We start from the raw sequence: 25723 nt of genomic DNA on the forward strand, positions 1-25723 counted from the left end.
TGAAGTCTGCTGTGAAGTCCTCTCCCCAAATACATCATTGCAAGCCAAGCGGCTTCCTCACTGCCATCTTCATCTTATGACGGAGTGGGAATAAGTGTCCATATACCTGTCAGAATCGCCTGGTGCAGTAAAACCCACAGTGCAATGCCCTTCCGTGTTGCAGGTTCATTACCCAGCGTGAAAAATCGCATCCCCCAAGGACACAATCCCAGATGGTATTTCTCTCTCCCACTGTGGTGCCCCTGAGACAGGTATACGACTGCTGCCGTCCCCAGGGAGGTGATGAGGTCCTGGTTCAGCCCATTCAGACGGGATGCTCACGTTTTCTCTGAATGGATGCACAGGAGACCTGAGCAATGCCCCGTCTCATATCTCCAGGGCCATGCCGCCTCTGAAATCCTGGGCTCTCTGACTGATACCACACATCAGCAGGAGCTCAGTGATAACCTCAGCGGCAGGCCAAGGATTATTTCAGTTGCATCACTCTCTGTGATTATCCAAAAGGGAAAGCGAAAAGTTGTTTAAGCATGCAGCTTGTGCTCTTCCAATGCAACAAAGGACCTCCTGGAAACCTTTTATTTTTTAAAAATGACATTATAATGTACGCTTTGTTTTGTTTTCATCACTTTTATCAACATTTCTTAGCAGAGGCTCAAGTGGCTTGGCTGGGGTACAGGGAAAAATAATAATGATTCATTTGTATACATGTGTCCTAGTGGGAATGTGATGTGGTAGAAATATTATCAGAATATTAAATTAGAGACACTCAACATTATTCTCTGATCTGTTTGAAACCAGACACAGGGTACAAATATTACATGGGACCAAGAATGCTGTGATAATTCAGTGATTCATCAACCCCCACCAGAGCACTTTTGGTTATTTCCAAACTGACTTGACATAAGCTGTGTCCTGTCTCTGGGGTCCTTGGTGGCATTGTTTTAGTGAATTCTTTAACTCGTGTCCTCCTCTCTTTGTCAATCACTTCAGTCATCTCCGACTCTTTGCAACCCTATGGACTGTAGCCTGCCAGGCTTCTCTGACCATGGGGATTCTCCAGGCAAGAATACTGGAGTGGGTTGCCATTCTCTTCTCCAGGGGATCTTCCCAACCCAGGGGTTGAACCCAAGCCTCCTGCATTGCAGGCCGATTCTTTACTGGCTGAGCCAGTGGGGAAGCCCCCTCCTTTCCTTATTTCTCTTTAAAGTACCTTCCTTAAGGCAACAGCTGTTGTGGTTCTGGAGAAGATGGGAATAGACAGGCCAGCACACACCCACTTGTTCCGAAGACCTTGTGCTCTCCAAGAAATCTCTTCCAGCAAAGTGTCCCCGTGCTGGTCCTTAGAAGCTTTCCCCCTGCCTCAGAACTCACCCACTCCTGAGACCAGTGCAGGGCATCAGTCAGCATCTAACCAGGAAACAGGAAACCACCAGCTAATTTGAAACAGAGGTCTTGGCTACAGGGATGGATTACACAGGGGGTATAATAGCCCGAGTCCAGCCAGGGGCAGGGGTCACTGAGGCATCCAGAGACTGCAGTGTGGAAAGCTGACACTGCCGCGGGGCAGAGGACAGATGGGAGGGGGTCCCGGGGCTGGATGGGGGTGCCTTGTCACCAGGTGCAGGCTGGAACCACAGTGGACTGACTCACGGGGCAACCCCTGCAGCCAGGAAGGTTTCAGAGCTGCTGAGAAGGAGAGAAAGAAGTAGCAGCTTCTCCCTCCCTATCTTGCCTTCCATCCACCTATCAATGCCTCCTATCCTCCAGTCTTGGAAAGACCACCAACAAGGGGCAGACTCTGATTCAGAACAAGGCCGAGAAAGGGCGGGCTTCCCTGGTGACTCAGCAGTAAAGAATCTGCCTGCCATGCTGGAGACACGGGCTTGATCCCTGGGAGGGGAAGATCCCCTGGAGAAGGAAATGGCAACCCACTCCAGTATTCTTGCATGGAAAATCCCATGGACAGAGGAGCCTGACGAGCTACAGTCCAGGGGTTCACAGAGTTGGACATGACTTAGCAACTATACAACAACAACAAAAGAAAGGGCAAGGCACAGATCCGGGGAAGGAGCCAGGGAGTGCACTGCAGTGAGTCAGCAGAGCCGTTCTCTACCCTCCAGCCCAAGGTCACTGTCAGCTGCTCAAAGGTCTCAGCCAATGACATTTATTCTGACTGCTGCTGCTGCTGCTAAGTCGCTTCAGTTGTGCCCAACTCTGTGCGACCCCATAGACAGCAGCCCACCAGGCTCCTCCGTCCCTGGGATTCTCCAGGCAAGAACACTAGAGTGGGTACACCAATATAATCTGGTCAATAACAGCCTTTCTTGTTAAGGTTCCAACCTAGTCGCCTTTCCAGCTCCAGCTCTGGTCAACCTGCCCCTCCTGCCTCCCAGCGGGGTCTCTTCTTCCTGCCTCTTCTCCAATGCTTTCTAGCCCACCGACCCTCACTGACTCACCAGCACTTTACCTAGTTGTCTTTACCACTGACCCATTTTTGCAAAACCCAGTTCCAGTGGGTACAGCCTGGGTTTGGTACCAAATAATCCTCTTTGGTGACTCAGATGGTAACGAATCTGCCTGTAGTGCAGAAGACTCAGGTTTGATCCCTGGGTTGAGAAGATCCCCTGGAGAAGGGAATGGCTACCCACTCCAGTATTCTTGCCTGGAGAATCCCATGGACAGAGGAGCCTGGCGGGCTATGGTCCATTGGGTCGCAAAGAGTTGGACACAACTGAGCAGCTAACACTCTAGAAATATATTCACATTTTCTCTTCTCCAACAGAAGGTGGTATTGATATTTTGTTCTCATACTGGGTCTAATTCAAGGGGAAGGGGATGGGACCCCACTCCTTTGCAGAAGAGCTTGTGGGATAGGAAATATTATGGTAACTAACTTTGAAAATATAATGAGCCCCAGCTGAACCTTTATAGATCTCCTCATATTAATTAATCATTTTTCTCAAAGATTTTCTCCCTCCCTCTGTCTCTCCCTCTCTTCCTTTTCATTTTCTTATTCTTCCTAGAGACAGGAAGACAATCTGTGCGAAATAGTACATCTCTGCATACAGCTTAATCACAGATTAAGATTTAATGGCTCTTTCCTGTTTCTTGATATTGCCAGAGCAGACTCTTAACATCTTCACGGTTAACTTATTCTAATATACTAATTAATAGAAAGAAACTGAAATCAGGACCTACCCCCAGAAAATTGACTGTACTTGCTAACTTCCCCACTACTGTCCTATGACAAAACCATCTTCTAGGTATATAGGACCTTCTCAACCACAGCATTTTTCTGCAGCTGTTCCTTTTTTCTCTTTACCCACATCAGGGGGGTAAACAGATCCCCTTATGAAAGGACTTAATAGCGATCAGGCTGGAGATGGGGCCTCAGATTAATTCTGTCATGTCTACCCCACAGGTAGAACCTCTGGACTATGGTTCTGGTTGGGGAGATAGCCCTCAACCTGGCAGCAGGCACCACGATGAAAGGGGGTCCTCCAGTCTTTCCTGCCTGCTTGCCTTGGTCTTTTCACAGAGAAGGAGAACAGAAAGCCCAGAAAGAGGTTTTCCTGGAGTGATCTAGCTTTTACAGGAAGAGAGAGAGGCGTTGACATGTGGATAAGAACAGATGGTCTTTCCTCTAGAAGTTAAGTATTCTATAGAAACTTGTCAAATCACGCTATCTTAATCATGATGTAGATATCAAGACCCTTGAGGACAGGTGCAGGCTACACACCAAAATGCTCTGCCCACTGGAGCATTTAAATACCAAAGAGAGGGCAGAGGCTGATTTAGACTGAGTGAAACGCCTGCTCTTGGCATCCTGACTCCTTTGTCTCAGGGGCAATGTCTGGAAACCACAACTGCACTGAGTTTGGCTCTAAAAACCTGTGGTTTTCAGACCTATGAGAGCTAACACTAACATCTCTGTTATGGCAAGTGTTTTGCAATGCCCCTTTAATCTCCTGAATAAAATTAATGAACATGTTCAGACACTTCCAAAAGAAATCAACATCATACCTTAACTGATATAAAAGAAAGACATATTATTGATAATAAAATAGTGGGCATTGCTATATATAAATGCTCAAGCACTGTGCACCGTGAGCCCATAAGTCACAGTCAAGTCCTGGGGCTTCACCCCTGTGGAGAGGCCTCAGGAGCATAATAGTCACAGCACCGCAGCCTATACGGATGGTTGTTTTGCCATCTGCGAGGTGATTTGCTGAAATGCTGAATGACTCTTGACTGCTACAAGGGTTTCCCTTGTAACTCAGCTGGTAAAGAATCCGCCTGCAATGTGGGAGACCTGGGTTCGATTCCCTGGATTGGGAAGATCCCTTGGAGAAGGGAAAGGCTACCCACTCCAGTATTCTGGCTGGAAAACTCCATGGACTGCATAGTCCATGGGGTCGCATGGACTATAAAAGTGACCAAAAGTATTTTATAGTCACACGGACTATAAACGTTGCTCAGTATGAGCAACTTTCACTTTCCCTGACTGGTATAGGATACTCTGTTTTATTGCGCTCTGCAAATATTACATTTTGTTTTACAAATTGAAGCTGTGGCAACCCTGGGTCAAGAAAGTCTATCATTTTGCCAACATTTGCTCACTTCCTGTCCCTGAGCCGCATTTTGGCCATTCTCACTGTGTTTCAAACTTTTTCATCATTATCATCTTTGTTATGGTGATTTGTGACAAGCGATCCTAGGTGTTACTGTTGTGGTTGTCTTGAGGGCTCCATGAATTGTGCCCACTTAAAGACAAGGAGCCAAATCAATAAATGTGCGTCTTCTGACTGTTGACTATTCCATTAACTGGCTATTCCCCAGTCTCCTTCTCTTTGGGCAGCCCTATTCCCTGAGACACAATAGTATTGAAATTAGGCCAATTAATAACCCTACAATGTCCTCCAAGTGTTCAAGTGAAAGGAAGCATCACACATCTCTCACTTTAAATCAAAAGCTAGAAATGATTAAACATGTTGTGTGTAAACCTGAGATAGACTGAAAGCTAGGCCTCTTGCTCCAGATAAGAAACCAGATTTTGAATGCAAAGTATAAGTTCTTTAAGGGAATTAAAAGTGCTCCTCCACTGAACACACAAGTGATAAGAAGGTGAAACAAACTTATTGCTAAAATGGAGAAGGTTTCAGTTCAGTTCAGTTCAGTCGCTCAGTCGTGTCCGACTCTTTGTGACCCCATGAATCGCAGCACGCCAGGCCTCCCTGTCCATCACCAACTCCGGGAGTTCACTCAGACTCACGTCCATCGAGCCAGTGATGCCTTCCAGCCAGCTCATCCTCTGTCGTCCCCTTCTCCTCCTGCCCCCAATCCCTCAGCATCAGGGTCTTTTCCAATGAGTCAACTCTTTGCATGAGGTGGCCAAAGTACTGGAGTTTCAGCCCCAGCATCGTTCCTTCCAAAGAAATCCCAGGGCTGATCTCCTTCAGAATGGACTGGATGGATTTCCTTGCAGTCCAAGGGACTCTCAAGAGTCTTCTCCAACACCACAGTTCAAAAGCATCAATTCTTTGGCGCTCAGCCTTCTTCACAGTCCAACTCTCACATCCATACATGACCACTGGAAAAACAATAGCCTTGACTAGACGGACCTTTGTTGGCAAAGTAATGTCTCTGCTTTTCAATATGCTATCTAGGTTGGTCAAAACTTTCCTTCCAAGGAGTAAGCGTCTTTTAATTTCATGTCTGCAATCACCATCTGCAGTGATTTTGGAGCCCCCCAAAATAAAGTCTGACACTGTTTCCACTGTTTCCCCATCTATTTCCCATGAAGTGATGGGACCGGATGCCATGATCTTCGTTTTCTGAATGTTGAGCTTTAAGTCAACTTTTTCACTCTCCACTTTCACTTTCCATAAGAGGCTTTTTAGTTCCTCTTCACTTTCTGCCATAAGGTTTAGAGGTCCGGATAGAAGACCAAACCAAACACAACGTCCCCTGAAGCTAAAGCCTAATCCAGAACAAGGTCTTAACTCTTTTCAAGGTCAGAGTGGTGAGGAAGCTGCAGAAAACAAGTTTGAGGCCAGTAGAGGTTGATTTATGAGGAGTAAGGAAAGAAGCCATCTCCAAAACAATAAAGAAGCAGCAGGTGAAGCAGCAAGTGAAGCAGCAAGTGCTGATGTGGAGCCTCTAGCAGGTTCCCCAGAAGATCTTACTGAGACAATTAAAGAAGGTGGCTGCATAAACAACAGATTTTCAGTGTTGACAAAACAGTCATTCATTAGAAGAAGATGCCATCTAGGACTTTCATAGCTAGAGAGGAGAAGTCAGTGCCTGGCTTCAGTGCTTCAAAGCACAGACTGACTCTCTTGTTAGGGGCGAATGCAGCTGATGACTTTAAGTTGAAGCCAATACTCATTTACCATTTTGAAAATCCTAGGACTCTTCAGAAATATGCTTGTGCTCTATAAATGGAACAGTAAAGCCTGGATGATAGCACATGTGTTGACAGCATGGTTTACTGAATATTTTAAGCCCACTGTTGAGACCTACTGCCCTTTCAAAATATTAATGCTCACTGATGGTGCATCTGGTCACCTAAGAGCACGCTTGAAGATAGACAACAAGATTAATGTTGTTTTCATGCCTGCTAACATTCTGCAGCCCATGGATCAAGGAGTCGTTTCTACTTCCAAGTCTTATTATTTAAGAAATACATTTTTGTAAGGCTATAGCTGTCATAGATAGTGATTCCTCTGATGGATCTGGACAGAGTAAATTGAAAAACTAATGAAAAGAATTCACCATTCTAGATACCATTAAGAACTTTTGTAATTCATGAGAAGAGGTCAAAATATCAGTAGTAACAGGACTTTAGAAGAAGTTGATTCCAACCCTCAGGGATGACTTTGAAAGGTTCAAGATGTCAACAGAGGAAATAACTGCAGATGTAGTGGAAATAGCAAGAAAACTAGAATTAGAAATGGAGCCTGCAGATGCCTGAATCACTGCAATCTTGTGACAAAATTTTAACAGATGAGGAACTGGTTTCTTGGGGTGGAATCTACTCCAGGTGGAGATGCTGTGAAGATGCTGTGAAGAGATGACAGCAAAAGATTTAAAATACTATGATACATAAGCTTAGTTACTAAAGCTATCAGGGTTTGAAAGGATTGACTCCAATTGTGTAAGAGGTTCTCCTATGAGTAAATGCTATTAAATGCCACTGCAAACGACAAAGAAATTGAAAAGGCATCAAAAAAAATATTATGTTGTAAAGTGTTAATCAGCTAGCCCTTCTGACTGTTTTCTAAGTACTAGCAACAGTTCTAAGAGTTTTGTATGTAAGAAATTAATAGTACTATTATTATTTCCTATCACACATGAAGAAACAGAGGCTCAAAGGCTAAGTATCTTCCCTAGCTCACAGAACAAGTAGGCGGTCAGGGCAGAAGTCAGACATTAAACTCTTAGTTCCCTGATTGGGGATGGAACTGTGCCCCTGCAGCTTGGAGCCTTAATCACTCCCAGGGAAGTCCCACCACTTCCTTTCTTGATTTGCATCTCCAGTTATGAGACTTTTTCCCCCCAGCCTCTTCCCTACTGAGAGGTCTAGGCTCTGATAACATGGGGAAGACCTCCAGACCACCCGAGGGAAGTGTGTATTTACTCTTTCCTGTTTCTCTTTCTAAGCCTGAGCCTCCAGTAGCAGCATCTCGGCTGGCCCTTGGAAGTGCCTCAGTCCCTAGCTCACCCCCTGGACCCCATCTGATCTTGCTTTTCAGCCTTGGGTCATGACCCATTTCATCTGTTCTGACAATTTAATAAACCAACCCAAGTGAAAGAGGCATAATTTCCTGCCTTCCCTCTGCTTTCTCGATGATCCCCTTTGAGCCTCACTAATTTTCTCCTTACCTCTCCTTACCTCACGAAGCTCTTCTGTTTGCTCTGTCAGACCACTGGGTATAGCAGTGATAACCTGCTCTCACTCCCAAAGACACTCAAAGAAAGGCGGCTTCCCACATGGGGTGTTTCAGAGGCAATTAGCTCACCTTTCACCCAGGGCAGCTCAGCGAGAGCTTCTGAGAGCACCTCTAGGAGGCCAGGGCCTGCTCCCCTCCATAGTTCTGCGTTAGCACGTTCTCACTGGCCTCCTGTGCAGGTGGCTTGTAGGTTCTGCAACACTGATAGTCCGAAATTAAGTTGTGGAAGACCAGGTCTCATCTTTCTCCAGGGAACTTGGTGTCGAGTAAGTACACCTAGTGGGCTTCCTAGGTGGCCCTAGTGGTAAAGAACCCGTCTGCCAACACAGGAGACATAAGAGACAAGGGTTCCAGCCCTGGGTCGGGAAGCTGCCCTGGAGGAGGGCGTGGCAACCCACTCCAGTAGTCTTGCCTGGAGAAGCCCATGGACGGAAAGCCTGGCGGGCTACAGTCCATGGGCTTGCAAAGAGTTGGACACAGCTGAAGCGACTGAGCATGCACACACAAGTAAACATGTCACCAGGTCTTTGAAAATCTATTTCACTTGACCTTTGAACAACACAAGTTTGAACTGTGTGGGTCCACGTATATGTGGATTAGATAGATAGATATAGATATACAGAATATATACTATAAATGTATTTTTTAATAATTTTCTTAATCACATTTTCTTTTTTTTAGCTTGTTTACAGTATATAATGCATAAACACAAAACACATGTCACTCAACTATTTATGTTATCAGTAAGGCTACCAGTCAACTGTAGGCTATTATTAGTTACATTTTAGGGGAGTCAAAAGTTATACAAGGATTTTCGATGGTGCAGGTATCAGCACCCCTAACCCCCATGTTCAAGGGTCAACTGTAGTCACTCTGGCAAGAATCTCCACAAGGACCTCCCCAAGGACAGCGTCCAGCTGTGTGTGATATTTACGAGAGACACACACACACTGGAACAGGATGATGCCCATGATTTTAACTTGCGCATGCCTCTAACAGTTACTCTAAGGGGATTTTCAAATCAACATTTGATTGTATTCTCTTATGGCTATTTCTTCTTCCTGCCATTGTCCACTTCTATGCAAACAGCCCAAATCATTGAACGCAGCATTCTCTATCAGAACAAGGAGAGAGGAAGACATAATAAAAAAAGAAGAGGGACTTTCCTGGTTACCCAGTGGCTGAGACTCAGCATTCCCAATGCAGGGGGCCTGGTTTTGATCCCTGGTGCTAAAATCCGGCACAGCCAAATAAATAAATAAAATATGACCAAAAAGAAGATACGAAGAGAGAGAAAGCAAAGCACATGAGGACTGTAGGGCAATTTTGGAGATTATGGATTTAACCCAAAAGGCTAAAGAGAGGAGAGTCTTCAACCGACCCTAGCAATAAGTCCAGCCTTCTAAAAAGACCATATCATCCCAATCAAGTCACAATCAGAATATGTATTCTCCTCAGTGTCGACAAATATAGGTGCTACAAAAAAGAGATTCTGTTCTCTCTTCTTTCTTTTCTTCTGTCTCTCCTTCCACTTCCTCCTGAATAAAACAAACACAGAGGAAGTCATCTGATTCTAAAACCCTTCTCTCGAGACAGGTCTAGCAGAGACATTGGTCAGGCTACATGGAAAACATTTAAGCTCATTGCCTAAGAAAAGCAAAGGGAATAAATAAAATGTATTTTATTAGTTATATTAGTAAATAAAATATTTTAACTCACCTTTCAGACTTTACAAGTTCCATCTCCCAGTGATTACAGCGCTGCCAGAGAAAATCTTGTATGTTCGAGTCATCTCCCTCGGGTGTCATTTCCCTTTTCCTACCAGCTAGATCTTTTGGCAATAAAACCTAGTCTTGTAGCTTCATATGCCATTGGTGTCTCCTCCCTTTACCTCTCTACAAGCTCTGGCCACACATTTTCTAACTGCTCACTGGCCGTCTTCACCAGAATGTCCCTCAACATCTGCACCTTGACACAGCTGACCCTGAACGGTCACCAAACCTGAACGTCCTTCCCAAAGGCACAACCCTCTCAGTCCTCACCCCTCCCATCCTTCCAGCCGTCTGGCCCCCAAACCTGGCTGGAAGTCACCCTATAGTATATTTGCTTATATTTGACTTTGTGGCAAGGTATTATGATGTATCTCTGTACTAGACGTAAGTTCCTTAAGAGTAGAACCTGTACCTGATTCATCTTTATATTCATCGCATCATTTAGCAAGTGCCTTGCACATTGGAATACTCACTAACTATCAAATATTTATTTCATGCATGAAAAGGGTATTCAGACTTAACATAGGTTGCAGTGAAATCAAAGGGACCCAGAGGAATGGGGAAGGGCTGTAACGCTGTTGTGGAAAGTCTAAGGCAGGGAGGACGGGGGCATTGGTCTCTCCAAATGCCTTACAGAGTCCTGTGTATTTGTATGCTCAGTCACTCAGTTGTGTCTTACTCTTTGCGGCCCCATGGACTGTAGCCCATCAGGCTGCTCTGTCCATGGAATTTTTCAGGCAAGAATACTGGGGTAGGTTGTCATTTCCTACTTTGCTTACTGAGCCCTAGTCATTCCAAATGTTTGATAAGGCATGATTTAGTGACGGAGTGACTATGCTCCTGTCTTCTGCAAAGCTGTTGGAGTGGTGGGGTGATGCATTTTCTTTTTATTATCTCTAGCGGCACAAAGTTAGGAGCCAGAGCAAGGGGACATATTATACCCACTTTCTACCTAGGGTCATGAGGCATGGACCCCAAGTCCCTGCCTCCCCCCCACCCCAGACTGCCACAAATTTATGTAATGTCTACAGACGTTGAGTGAAAGGTGATAGGTCAACACCATCATCATCATACTTTTTCATTTTCCTGCTCTGCTATGAGGTTCCTAAGAATGAGGATCTATCTACCTTAATATTTAATTCATTAATCTTCATAATGCTGATGCCTGGCACATTGGTGCTCAATAAATATGTGTGGAAGACCAAATGGTCCTTAGAGCTTAATAAAGATGGGTTAAAAATAAAGATGGGTTAATAAGGATGGGTTAAAACAGTTAGAACTGGACATGGAAAAACAGACTGGTTCCAAATCAGGAAAGGAATACATCAAGGCTGTATATTGTCACCCGGCTTATTTAACTTATATACAGAGTACATTATGAGAAATGCTGGACTGGATGAAGCACAAGCTGGAATCAAGATTGCCAGGAGAAATATCAATTACCTCAGATATGTAGATGATACCACCTTTATGGCAGAAAGTGAAGAACTAAAGAACCTCTTGATGAAAGTGAAAGAGGAGAGTGAAAAAGTTGGCTTAAAACTCCACATTCAGAAAACAGATCATGGCATCTGGTCCCATCACTTCATGGGAAATAGATGTGGAAACAGTGACAGACTTTATTTCTCGGGGCTCCAAAATCAATGCAGATGGTGACAGCAGCCAGGAAATTAAAAGACACTTGTTTCTTGGAAGAAAAGTTATGACCAACCTAGACAGATATTAAAAAGCAGAGACGTTACTTTGCCAACAAAAGTCCATCTAGTCAAAGCTATGGTTTTTCCATTAGTCATGTATGGATGTGAGAGTTGGACTGTAAAGTAAGTTGAGCGCCAAAGAATTGATGCTTTTGAACTATGGTGTTGGAGAAGACTCTTGACAGTCCCTTAGACTGCAAGGAGATCCAACCAGTCCACCCTAAAGGACATCAGTCCTGAATATTCATTGGAAGGACTGATGCTGAAGCTGAAACTCCTGATTTGGCCACCTGATGTGAAGAACTGACTCATTGGAAAAGACCCTGATGCTGGGAAAGATTGAATTCAGGAGGAGAAGGGGATGACAGAGGATGAGATGGTTGAATGGCATTACCAACTCAATGGACATGAGTTTGAGTCAACTCCAGGAGTTGGTGATGGACAGGGAGGCCTGGTGTGCTGCAGTCCGTGGGGTCGCAAAAAGTCAGACACAACTGAGTGACTGAACTGAACTGAACTGAAAAATGCTCATGTTTACTAAGAAATGCTCACTAAAAATGCTCATGATTACTAAGAAAAATTATTAATCAGCTGTTTGTTAATATTCACAAAATGGCCCTAGAATCTATATGCCTGAATTAGAATTTTTTAAAATACTAAATCAGAGTAGTTTTTACTCTAACAGTGAGTTCTCCAGACAACTTGCGTAAGCATTACCTGTGATAAATGTACATATCTGCACATATACATTATATGTATAGTTCAATTCATGTGCCCACAGCCCAGAATGACTGAATGTAATCTCTTGGGGTGAGCCTGGGAACTTACATTTGAAACATGCAGAGACTAGACTTCCTGGTGGCTAAGTCAGTGGTTAAGACTCCTAGCTTCTGAAGCCGGGGGGCGCAGCTTTGATGCCTTGTTGGCAAACTAGGATCCCACATGCTGCAGGGCACAGCCAAAAAGTAGAAAACAAAAACACACACTGTAGAGTTGTCAAGGTAAGTTAAAATTCAGTACATTGGCCTAGAGTGACCAGTGACAGAACAGTCACGGGTGTCAGGGGAAAAGTTGATGCAGCTCAAACTCAGTTATCCCAAAGATCCAAGGAACTCTGTTTCTGAGTTCTTTAAGCATGTGACTGATCTCATTTTGTTTTAGACACCCTAGAGCTAGGAAACTGGAAAAGATGGCCACATAAGATCCTTCCTGGATATGTAACACTATGAAAAATACATTCTCTATCTTCCGCCATCCCTCCCCCTGCCCCGAATTTAACATACACAGGAACAAAACTTGGACCTGTCATTCTGTGTTGGGGATGAAAATGGCTCAACTGGTTTGTTTTATTTTTCAGTTGCTTTTCTGTCTGCTAATTCAATCCAGTGTTCTTCAATGACTACTTAGTGCAAGGTCTGGGCAAGATACTTCAGAAGAAACTTAGAATATGAATCAACAATCTGTAAGGAACTCACAATGCAGGACACAAGAGAAGAGGTAAGCATTTGAATGTTAGGGAGCGACTCAAAATGCAAGAAGAAGGTCATGAGACAGTGCTTGTTGAGTATGGAAAATTAATCTTACAAATGATAGCACCCCAGAGGGTTCTGAGGCGAGCAATCATTTCAACCTGGGACTGTTTTTGAGCCCAATCTTTACAAATGGGAGAAGATTTGGAAAGGCAGGAAGGAAAAGGGAAGGGTGTATACAGGAACTGGAATGACATGAGCATATATTGGATGAGAAGGGGTAAAATTATTTGATATGACTGGACGTTTAATAAAGATAGGAAATAGATGAGTAATTTGGAGAGTGGCTTTGTGTGTGGGGGTGGGGAGGGTTTCTGAAGCCATTTCATCAGAATTTTGGACATTTTCCTTTAGGTAAATTAGGGGAGGGAAGGGGTCATGCAGTTTTTTTCAACTAGTATTTTAACAAGATTCATCAGATGGCAGCTTGAAGATGATGTTTAAAGAGAAAAGATGTGAAGTAGAATAGACCAGTTAGAATGCTATTATAATGGGCCAGACACATGGTCAGATGACTTTAGCCAAGATGAGAGTATAGGAGGAATGAAAAAAAAAATGATTTCAAGAGATATTGTGAAGTAAGAAAGGATAACGGAACTCAGTGATCAATGGGAGATGGGGCTGCAGAGGAGAGAGGGGAAACAAACTGAGCAGCCTTTGTCACTGGATAAGTTGTTGTTGTTTAAAACATTTATTATTTGGCTGTGCCAGGTCTTAGTTGTGGCCAGGGATGGAACCCAGGCCTCCAGCATTGGGAGTGTGGAGTCTTAGCTAACTGGACCACCAGGGAGCTCCCACTGGATGAGTATTGATTGCTGGTCAACCTTTCACACCTGAAGATGTTTCCATAGGTGGAAATGCTTTGCCAATGCATTTTTCCATTGACTTTCATTAGCTTTAGTAATAATCCTGTCTGTGTGCCTTTCCAGGCATTTCTCTATTGCATTCTAATGTGAGCTGCTACCAATTCTACTTGTTGAGGGCAAATGGAGAGTCTGACAAAAACCAGGCCACTGTATCAGTGATCAGTCATATCTGAGCATATCTGCTGTTCAGTGAGAGTATGGTGGGTCAGATAAAAGGAAGTAACTAACAAAAAAACCATAGACGATGTTAGATAGAGAGATAGACAGATAGATACAAGAATTATGATTAGGAGGAAATGCTCAGTCCTTATGATGTGCCATCATTTCAAGAACACTGAACCTGAACCTAGTTTCCACACTGTGTTTGCTTCCTGAGAGAGGAAAGTGCAAGCTATTCTTGGGGCTTACTCAACAGCTCAGAAAGAGAAGAGAAAGCAGACCCTGAATCCCCTGAGGGAGAGCCGGGCTCCAACTCACAAACCATCAAAAGGGGATCTTCCGCTTCTACAGTGAATGAGTGTCTGACCCAGTCGGTAAATAAGGAACTTAAAATAATGAGAGTAAATGACAGAGAGGTGTGCATGGCACTGGCCTGCTATTCCGGAGAGAAAGGCCCACACCTCCGGGAAGGACAGTCTGATCATACGGATTGTCTTATCCAGCGAGAGGGAGACACTGTCCTAACCTAACCCTCAATCAAAAACTAAAGGTTTGATGGCGATGCAGGTGGAGGTGTCTGGAAACAGAAGGTTTCCAAATGATGGCCTCAAGGAGGGGCACGGGAGACCACAGAAAGCGGTCAGTGAGGGTGCACTTCTGGAAAAAGTGAGAAGTTGAGACTGCAGATATGAGTAAAAACTGGAGGGAACTTAATAAACATCACAGCCAGAAAATGGGGGTAATTTCCACATCTGGGGCCTTCCAGAGCTGTGCAGGCAGGAGAGAAGCCACGGAAGGCCCAGATGAGGAAATTGCCCCAGAGGGCAGAGAAAAGGCATCTCCTGCAGGCTGCCTGGGTGAGAGCCCCTCAACGGCACGAGTCTGGCAGCCGAGAGCCACGTGACCCCTGCGAGAGGAGCAGCAGCAGTAGAAAGGAGAGGCGGTGGGATCCCCGGACCCCGCTTAGCTTATCACCACTTCTGCCTGGGCATGTGCGCAGCCCACGGAGCACAGGCTATATGGGCAGTCCCAGCACCACTTTCGGCAGCTCCAGGGACCTGCCAGGCAGAAGGCTCTCAGTTGGAAAGAGGATGGAAATAGGAAGGATGATAATGCAGGCAGATACTGAGTGTACTAGGAGGGCTTCCCAGGTGGCTCAGTGGCAAAAAATCCCCCTTCGAAGCAGGAGACTCGGGCTCCATCCCTGGGTTGGGAAGATCCCCTGGAGAAGGAAATGGCAACCCACTCCAGTATTCTTGCCTGGGAAATCCCATGGACAGAGGAGCCAGCTGACCAAAGTCCATAGGGTCACAAAAGAGATGGACTCGACGGAGGGACTAAACAACATTATGTGCGAGGTGCTGTACTAAGTGCTCTACACCTTCTGTGGCTCTAAACCCTCCCAGTGAACTGATGGGGCCCTGTTATTACACCCAAATGAGGAAACTGAGGCACAGACAAATTAACTCATCTGTATTTACACAATCTGGGTTCCTCAGCACTGCAAGAGACCTCAGACGGCTCTCTCTTTATCTGTCTGAAAAGCAAACTCAGAGGAACCGCAGAGGCACAGATTAACTGACCGTCCCCGCCACAGCACTCTCCTGTAAATGTTTACACTCAGAGGCCTTGAACAATGCCTCTGCTTATCTTCCAGACGACTCCCTGATGCGGGCAAAGAGTGGGGGGGGGGGAATAAATTTGCTAAGCTTCCGATGTAGGCATCATCCCGATCAGAGACAAGAGCATCTCTGTAATGATGAAGAGCACTATAATTTTAACCTTGTTATTGGACTAAGCACAATTTACACTGGTGATGAAAAAAAAAAGGAAAAGATTTATGAGATATAAGATAGAAAGATAAACTCTTGTCCCTTAGTGGCTATTAGAAACATTGCCAAAATACCATAAACGTGTGAAGGATGACATGATTATTTTTGCATTTCCACTGGGCATTCCCTACACTGCAGGAATTTATGGGGACAGAAGTCCGCAGTACAGATGGCAGAGACGGGGGATGGGTAGAGAGACGTCACAGTGACCAAGCCCTGGTCTGAGGCAGCTACGGAGCAGGTGGCTTGAGGCATTGAGAGCGTACACAGTCCCCTAAGGCGCCACACCTGCCTGAATCCTCTTTATTTCCTGGTCCACCCACCTGCTCTTCAACAGCTTTGGTGGCCATTACACTGTCCCATGTTTCATCAGGATTTGGTGTCAGATTCGGATCCACCAAAAAATCTGGAACCTGAATGGACAAGACAGTCAAGGAGACACAGGGAGAACCAGCTGACACTCATCTGCCTGCCTTATAACTACAAAGCTCCATAAACAGAAGCTTCCAAGATGTTAGAGCCACCAACTCGGCCCCAGGGAACCATGAGAAGTTTTCTAAAAGAGAAGGGGACGAGACGGCGGAGTGTGGTTTAACTGAAACCACTTGGGAAATGTTCTTGCAGCTGACCAGTCTAGACTGGAAGGGACTTCGTCAGCATTCACATCTGAAGGTCCAGTCACAGGAAGTTAATCACGGCTGGGTTTGCTGAGTCAGGTTCAGGATGCAGGCTGTATCAAGACCTGGGGTTACAGCAGGTAATGGGTTCAAAAGTCTGAGGAGCTAGCAGCCAACCTCCTGGGCAGGAAGTAACTTTAGGCATTGACCTCTGGAGAAACTTGAGAGCAGTTTTGGTCTTAGTAAGCTAGAACAACTATTGGGGAAATTGGGGTTCCGAGACTTTGTTCATTCTTTGGTAACATCACTCATTTCTTCCTGAGCACCTAGTAGAGACCTCTGCACTTCATGGGCCTGTCATACAGAAGCCAACCAATGGGGATGAGGGTTCCCTTTCCACAAACTGGGTCTCATCCCAGTGGATCCCTATCACGCCAATACAGATAGTGAGGGAAACAGTTACAGAACATCTGCCGGTCGGGACTTCCTTGTGGTCCAGTGGTTGAGAATCTTCGTTCCAATGCAGGGGATGCAGGTTTGCTCCCTGGCTGGGGAACTAAGATCCCACATGCTGCAGGGTAACTCAGCCCCGGCTCAGCAACTCCTGAGCCCACGCCGCAACCAGGGAGAAGCCCGCATGCCACAACTGAGACCTGACACAGCCAGAAATAAACAAACATTCATTAGAAATAATATCTGCTGGTCACTTGAGATGTCCCAATGAGAGACGCTATGTGAACAGGCATGCTGTGTAGACAGTCTTGTGAAGCACGTACTTGTGAGTCCTTCCGTGTGTACAAATGAGGACCACGTGCCAGAGAGACGGGACTGAATATGACAACTTCTATATCTGACCAAGACAGTACTTTAGTTGCTGTATTCCATATCTAAATTTAAGCTGCAAATGAAAAAAAAAAAAAACAGATTTTACAACTCTAAATACACTCTCTACTACAGAGAACGGTGACTAAAGTGAAAGCAAAAATAACTGCTCACACCACGATTTGAGAAAACCTAAATCTGAAAATAATCATTTTTATTTGTATGCAACCAAATAAGGATATTAGGGAAGCAGTGAGTCACCAGCATTCTAGCATTTACCAGATACCAACATGATGTGAGGGAATTCTTTAAGATCAGATTTGCATATTCTAAAATTTACATTAACCTTGCCCCTGATGTGTAACCTTAACCTCCCATCTGAAAAACGGGCCAGTCACAACTTTACAGAAGAGCTATGGTACAGCTCCCATGAATGATTTCGATACTTTCAAAACTTCAAACACATGGGAATAAGTCTTCACATCGGAAGAGTGCTTTAGGCTTTTAAAAGCACTTTTACCTGCATCATCTCATTTGATCACATTTGATTCTCACAACATCCTTGAGGCAAGGTGTTTGTAGGTGGATGGTTATCATAACAAAATATGGTTGAACTGGGGGTCTTTCTGTAGAGACAGGATGAATCACTACTGGGTACAAAAAAAAAAAAAAAAACAAAACCAGGTGATAACTAAGAGATGGAGAGAATCTAAACTCCCTGTTAACATGTCACACAGCCTCAGTATGAACCAAAGTGGTTCAAGTGCCACAACTCAGCAGAAAGGTTTAAGAACTGCTTACAATCCCAGTGTGTTTTTGTCTTCTCTATGCTTTTAGAACACAGAGAATGCTCTGGGCTTTTGTTTTGAAACCTCTTCGGCTTGTTGCCTATTTGTCTACAGATTGTGAGATTAGTCTATTTGCTTTAAACAGATCGAACAACCTTTCAAATAAGCAGATTTCTATGATGGGTTGACTTATTTTGGATGTGCAAAGATGTTTACTGAGCTTCTCACCTGAGACTCGACAATCCTGTCTCAGTTAGCGTGTCACAGTTAAGAGTTGAAAGGGGAGTGCTGTCTGTTGTAGCGTGTTTTGCAAGATGGCAGAAGAAAAATGTCTCTGTTACAATATGATCAGCTATCTGCATCTCCCCAGGGATTTTTCATGAGCCTAAGAAGGAAATCTTAGTCAAGTTCCCAAGGGTAAACCATCTTTGTCAAGAGACCACTGAGAACAATTTCTAAAGATGGAAGACACTCCTTCTGTGTTCCCAGCATCTGGGTTAGCACTGGGGGTAGAATGGAGGGCTGCTTAAGCCTTGCATCTCAGAAAAAGCATCTTCTAGTGAATTGTGGATAATTGTATAGGTTTTACATAGTAACTTATCACAGCAAAAATAACAAAATTAAGGAATGAAAATAATGTCCATATTTCACCCCTCAACCCCTCCTTCGTTCTACAGAGGGAAACGGGTGAGAAGAGAATAAAAGGGCTGCCGCCAGTCAAGGAAGTTTACACTTAACCCACCCCTCTCCGGCCTGAGTGCACACAACTCACTGCCTGGGGGGCTGTCCAGGTAGAAAGGACAGGGTGAGAGTCAGGGGGTGCTGGGCATCAGGACATTAAACAGCAGATCATACTAGAAACCAGGGCTCAGGATACAAGCTTTCTGGTCCCGACTGCATCTCTAATCATTTTCATGACTTTGGACAAGGCATTCTGCCCGCTTCCTGTGTACAACTGAGGGGCTTGGTCTAAGTGTTCTCCAAGGCTCCTAACAGCTCCTTAAAATTAGTGTCTTTTTGGTAAAGTGAGTGTAGGGAGGTTGTAAAATGAAGCATGATTATCCCTGTTGGCTGTAAAAGAATAGGCCCTTGAAGGCAGTGCGAAAACAATCCACAAGGAATCCTTGTGATGGGTTAGGCATCTATACAGAAACACAGAATTGTGTGTTCTGCATAACACCAGTGGAGACACATGAGGCCATGTAAAACGGGGCTCAGGTAAGAAAGCCCACATCTTAACGCAGAAAATCAAGCTTCTGAACCTAAGCTGTGCCCTAGCTTCCTTACAGTCTCTCCCCGTGATAATGTAGCACCTTGAGCACACAATTAAATGTCAGCCACAGAAAACATTTCCCTTGGCTTTGTTGTTCCAGAAGGGGATTTTTTTGTCCTCAATATAATGGATATGCAGAAACAATGATAGAACAGACATTTTTTTTCTAAAGCGATGACAAACACACTGCTGCTTCCTCCCTCCCTCCTTTCCTCTTATCCCCACCCCCCAAAATAAATCATTGTTTAAAAAAAATCCCATTGTCTATTGTCCACGGAGATCAAGATCTGCCTAGGAACCGCGCTGGCGGGCTCGAAGCTGCCGCGAGCAGCCGGTAGGTGGCGCACGAAGGCAGCGCAGGCGGGAGCTCGGGACCCATCCCGGCGGGGGCGGTGGGGTGCGGGGGAATCTCACCACCCCACGCCCGCCCGCCGCCGCCTTCCACCCCCTCCTCACGTGCTAATTGCTGAATACTCTACTGGGACTTGGGTTAAGGGGAAAGAAAGCGGGAATGGGAGGTGGGGGAGGGAGGTGGGGAATCGGGTTCCGAATACACAAAGCCTCCGGGGTCGGCGGCCGAGGAGCAGGGCGTCCCCTCCCTTCCCCCCATCACCCAGCACCGCCCGGCCGCACCCGGCCGGGGCTCCGGCCAGACGGGCAGACAGACCACTGGTGGTGGGAGGCGGGTGGTGCGGGGTGGGGATTGCCGGGGAGAGGGGTCGGGGGGTGTGATCTGGGTTTAGAGCCCCACGCCCGGGTCCTTGGCGCACGCCTAAGCCTGGATACCTCCCTCTCTAGCTCACCTATCCAGAGCGCCCCAGTTGCTGTTCAGCCGAGCATGGGGCTGCCTTCCGACTCGGGCAAGGCCAAGGCCAGGACCCGCTGCGGGCACGGCCCCCAAGCAACAGGGTCCGGTGGGCCCCGGAGTAGCAGGCTCCCATGTGGCTGCCTGAGCCCGGCTGGCGCCATCCGCATGCGTCCCTCAGGAGGACTGGCGACCCTGCCCCTCCCGGGTCAGCCCGCGCTGAAAGGGCCACGCGGTCGTCCACGACCCCCAACCTCTGTCTAGTAGAACATGGTGTTACATGCTTGATGGCCCTAAAGTCAGACGCCTGGGTTGAAATGTGAGCCTTGACACCTGGGGTCTTTTGATCTTGGGGATGTCCCTAAACCCCCCAATCCTCCTTCTCCCCAACTATTAAAAGTGGCAGTAAAAAATAAAATAAAAGTGGCAGTAATACTTACCTTACAATAATGATGTGAGGATTTTTAAAAAGTGATGCTTAACTTAGCAGGAGGCCAGCCTAGAGTAATTTATTAACAACCGGACTCTTCTTGGAGCTGGAGGATGATGCACAATTTGTTGCCCCCTGAGACCCATCTGGCATCTTTGTCTCCTAGACTGAGGAGCAGGGGGCCAAGAGATGAGCCGAAGAACATCCTTACACTGGTCACTCCTAACAGCAGATGCCATCAGTTTGTCCCTCTTCAGCCCTCTGCCTCCATCCATCTTCCTGCCCCTGATGCTGGGCTGCGGCAGTGTGGGGCCCCTGTCCTCTCCTTCCTCTTTCCTGGGTATATGTTTCTCTTCTCAGTTGGAAAGGTCTCAGAGAGTGTATAGGGCTCTGGGGTCAGACACACTCAGATTGGAAAATTCTGAGCCCACGTCTCCTAGCTGGGACATTGGGTGTGTCATTTAACCTCCCTGAGCTTCAGTTTGCAGCTTTATGAAATGGTGGTCATGATTCGTACCTAAGGGTTCCTCTGAAGATTAAAGCCAGGTATATACTATCTGTTTCTAAACAGATAGGTATATACTAAACAGCCAGGTATATACTATCTGTTCAGTCGATTTTTAAGTTTACAGTTGAAATTAGGTCAGATTATCTTGCAGATCACTGGAGTTTCTGCAGACAGCCACCAAAGTTGAACCCCAGAACTACTACCATTGAGCGTCTCGTCTCCCTTCTGAGTCAGCAAGCTTTATTTGCCCTCCAGGAAGAGAGCAGAAATCCAGTGAGGCCACATTCTCTTCTCCCCAGAGCCTCACAAGCATAACTCAGACACTTAGATAGGCTTACTCAGTCTTTGGGGTCACCAAAGGCGCATTTTAGAGCAATACTCCATCTAGAAGTTTCTCTGGGGGTGGGCCTTGCTTTCAAGCTGCATCTAAGCCCTGGTGTGTGGCTGGATAGTCAGCGACTGGGTTACTGTCAGCATTTGTCACAAATGTACTTGCTGCTACACAGCAGAGATGTGGTGGCTGGGGTGGGACACTGAACCACCCCCTACTTGAGGCAGACAGGAAGTCAGGAACTGTTAACTGTTTTCTAGAAAGACATTTGGACATTTCCATCAGCATCAGATTTGTATGGCTCTTGGGAAGAGCTCAGGTATTTGTTTTGTTTGGGGGTTTGTTTGTTTGTTTGTTTTTGGCTGTACCAAGTCTTAGTTGCAGCATGATGGATCTAGTCCCCTGACCGGGAACTGAACCTGGACCCCTGAATTGGGAGCACAGAATCTTAGCCACTGGACTGTGAGGGAAGTCCCAGCCCTGGTATTTGTACAGCTCTTGAGAGAAGATCATTTCCCGTGGGCAGCAGTAGAGCCACGAGGCAGCCAAGGTAGCCAGCCTCCAAGATGGCCCCCAAGGACCCCTGCCTCCCAGTACTCATGTCCTGGTGTAGTCCCCTCCCTGTTAAGCAGGGTGACTTGTGTAACCGTGTGTGTGACTTCCAAGGCCAGTACATAAGAGACATTGTGACTTCCACTTTGCTGTCCCCTGTATCACTCACCATGGGGAAAGCCGGCCACCAGTGTCGTGAGAACACTCAAGCGACGATGTGAGTGGACATGGTCCACATGTCAAGGAACTGAGGCCTTCTACTGTCAGCCAGCACTGACTTCCCAGGGAAAGTGATGTGAGTGAGCATCTTGGATGAAATGGGTCCTCTTACCCCAGTCAGAACTTTAGGTGACTGCAGCCCAGGCTGATGTCTTAACCTCTTGAGAGACCCTGAACCCAAAACACACCCTTAAGCCATCCGCAAATTCCTGACTCAGAAATGCGTGCGTGCTGTCTTTTCAGTCTTGTCTGACTCTTTGTAACCCCATGAACTGTAGACACAGAAATGCTGTCAGATTTTTTAAAAACTCAGATGGTTTTAAGTGTCCAGAGGCTGCATAGATGACTAATTTAGCAACACTGAAAAGACGGGGCTTCCATGGGCCAAAGCGGGGCTGGGAATGAGGTCCTGCCCCTTCACCTGGCTGGGTGTGCTGGGTCCGTATACATGTCTGGGGTCTAAAAGCCCCCTTGTTGATCTTAGTTGAGGCCCCATCTCCAAAGGTACTGGGGGAAAAAAAACACCTTAAGCCAGAGTCTGCCAGCAGCACTAAGTTAATAGTAGCCCTAACCTTTGTTTTTGCAAAGGGTTGCGAGCAGGGCATTCCTGCCGTCCACCCACCTCCGCCCCAGAGCCAGTTCTGGCACTTGGCCCAGGTATAAAATTGCCGGCACTGTCACTGCTTTCTGGTCTTATTATGAGTGTGTCTGTCCTGACACGCTGGTTTCAGCATGTCGTGTGGGAAGTGTGAGCACAGCAAAGGAGGCCGTGTGAGAGCTTTCTCTCTCCTTGCTAGAGCCGGCTGCTTAAAAGCCCATAGGTCAGGTGGGAGGAGACAGGTTACCCTGTCCTGAAGGGCTCAGAGCCCAGCTGCTGCATGGATCAGGTGTGGAAGCTAAAGTGGTCAGCCACTTTGCCTCTTCCTGAAGTTTCCCTGGTCATTTCCATTGGTAGAGAGAGAGAGAGAGAAGTATGTGGCTGAGCCCATGCCCCTAAACATGGCGAATTCACACGTGTGCACCACCTCTAGTAGGGGTCTCAGATGTGTGCACTGCTAGTCACAGTTAAGAATCATGTGTTAAATTCAAGCAGGGTGAATTAAAATGCACTAGTATACCAGAGTTGTGAGCTGACCGAATGCTAATTCAAATCCTGTTCTTTCCTAAAATATCTGCCAATGAGTGTAGTCAACCCATAGTTCTGTGAAGTCTAAGCAGATCTCAAATATTCTCCTGGGCGTCTGCACCATTCAGCTATATGTCTAGGGCTGAGATCTTCATGGATCTAGAACTGTAAACAGAGCTGGCTTGTCAGGAAACCTCAGCGGCTTGAAAACCATCCTGATCCCCTAAAAATCCATTTCTCATTTTTGATGTGATTCTGAGTATCAGCTTTTTTATTTTTTTCAGAAAGTTTTATTTCTGCTTATATTTTTAGATTCAAAAGTATTTATTTAAGGTGAACAAATGATACAGCATACACAACTGCTGGGACTGCTTTTTAATTGAGAACAAAAAGGAAATACCTGGGACAAGAATATGCAATTACCACCGCTTATTGTTCTCAGTGAATTTTTGTCGTTTGTTTATCTTATTGTTAATGTGATGATACAGCAATCCTTGGCAGAAGAATAACATTTTGCGTTGAAACACAAATCTAGATAAAAAGGGAAAATGGAGTTAGCCACAACCCACAAGGCCTTCTTTGGGAAAAACTCTTGAAGAAAAACCGACGCGCACTTCACAGAAGAATATGGCACTGTCGTCTTTCCCTTTATAGTACCAGAGTGTTCCTGAACAAAGGCCTCAAGGCATTATCAACTCGTCATCTGTTTTTTGACGTGATTTCTATTTTCAGGACCCTGCTTCCCTGCCTCTCTGTTCCTAATGCATCTGGTCATTGGTGCCTTGGTCCTATGAAACTTAGTGTGACCAGCCCCCACCTGGAGAGTTTGCCATGGACACCACGAATCAGAGCAGCTGGGTCACTGTCCACCCACGGAGCCAGAGAAAGACCTCCAGGATACACCCTCTGCATTCAGACTAGCTGGAGACAAGAAAGACAGTGAAGGATGATCAGGCGATTCCAAACCATCTTTAAAGAAACCAATAGACTATCCAGATGTATGCAAACCCAGGGTATTGCTTAACAAACAAGCAAAACAGAAAACTTTGTTTTTTCTTTTGCTGGATTTCTGATGGTACAGGACACAAGTTCCAGTGTGCAACCCAATCAAAGATAACTAGAGTGCTTGGGAATTTTCATAGCATCAACCTTGCAGAAAACAAGAAATTGAGGCTATTTATACTTTAGTGGTAAACAATGGCATAGATAGTCTCTGAACATGTCTTCCAGCTCAAAAGTTCTGCAGCTTAGATTCTGTAAATGACTTTAATCTGCTTTTACTATTCATTCATTCATTCGACAGTTATATAAATGCCTGTTATGTGCTGTGTACAGTTGTAACATTAATGACTAAACCAGAAGTGTATTTCCTCTTACAGTCTACAGACAACCAACCCACAAACAACTGTAGATAGGCCCACATGCTGCATACATTTGGGTAGAAAATTAAATGGATTCAGAAATAAGAATAACATAGTCTACCTCCATAGATAGAGGTATTAGAAATGGCCTAAGAAGAAAGTATGTATATCAACATGTTAACAATAAAAAAAAGAAAATGGTCAACTTTGTGTCAACAGCCATGTGTTGACATTCCAGGGAAAAAATACCAGGTGGGCAATGACCCTAAGAAGAAGAAAGTGTGATGTGTTCAAAGAGAGGAACATTGTGAATACAGAACTTTGTAGATTAGAGAACATGCTAAAGCCTAACTTGTCTGGGTTTGACTGGGTAATTTAGTGTGGCCACTGGGCCAGTTCTTAAACCCCCTTCACAATAGTCTCAATAGCCAGTCGTCCTGTGCTTGAGTGTCCCCACGAGAAGGAATGTTCTACCTCTTGAAGCATCCATGCCAGATTAGGTTAAAAATATGAATTTGTTCCCTGGATTCCAGCTCCAGGAAGCTGGAGTCATGAATTATGATCATGGGTCTGCACCTGAAGAAAATTTTGGGTTGAAACAGAAGACGTGGGACTTCCCTGGTGGTCCAAGGGTTGACTCCGTGTTTCCAGTGTCGGGGGACCAGGGTTCGATCCCTAGTCAGGGAACTAGATCCTGCATGCAGTAAATTAAAGACAAGTGCAGCCAGAGAGATAGCTCAGGACCCTGAGAGCACAAAGGGTATTGTGTTGGGGGCTAATCTTAGCGGGGGGGAAAAAAGAGAAATAGAAGAAGTTACTTAGATAGCTGTATTTACTTATCTTTGTTATGTAGAGTGCCGAGAACACACAGCAGGACTCTAGGTTCATTACCCTTTTTGAGAAGAAAAATCTATGAGAATGTTAAGACAGCTCTCACAAACTTCCAACAGTTTTCTATTGCAGCACAATTCATGTCAATATCCTTGCAAACCAGTGGTTGCACAATAAGGTCAGCTGTACTCTTGAAAGACAACCATGAGTTTGGGCTTCAGCGTGAGGTGGGAGTGACTTTCCTGTGGTATTT

The 25723-nt window shown here is 45.6% G+C and overlaps 1 long non-coding RNA gene across 2 annotated transcripts in view; it reads left to right on the forward strand.

Moving 5' to 3' along the window:
• The window catches only part of LOC133228577 (uncharacterized), a 137278-nt gene that overhangs the window by 103289 nt on the left and 8266 nt on the right, over positions 1–25723 (forward strand). For both annotated transcript variants that reach the window (XR_009730272.1, XR_009730273.1), the window contains exon 5: positions 12779–12918. This is a non-coding gene — a long non-coding RNA (uncharacterized LOC133228577). The remainder of the gene's footprint in view (positions 1–12778; positions 12919–25723) is intronic.

Source organism: Bos javanicus, chromosome 17 (assembly GCF_032452875.1).
Source record: "Bos javanicus breed banteng chromosome 17, ARS-OSU_banteng_1.0, whole genome shotgun sequence".
In the NCBI taxonomy this organism is placed as follows: domain Eukaryota; kingdom Metazoa; phylum Chordata; class Mammalia; order Artiodactyla; family Bovidae; genus Bos; species Bos javanicus.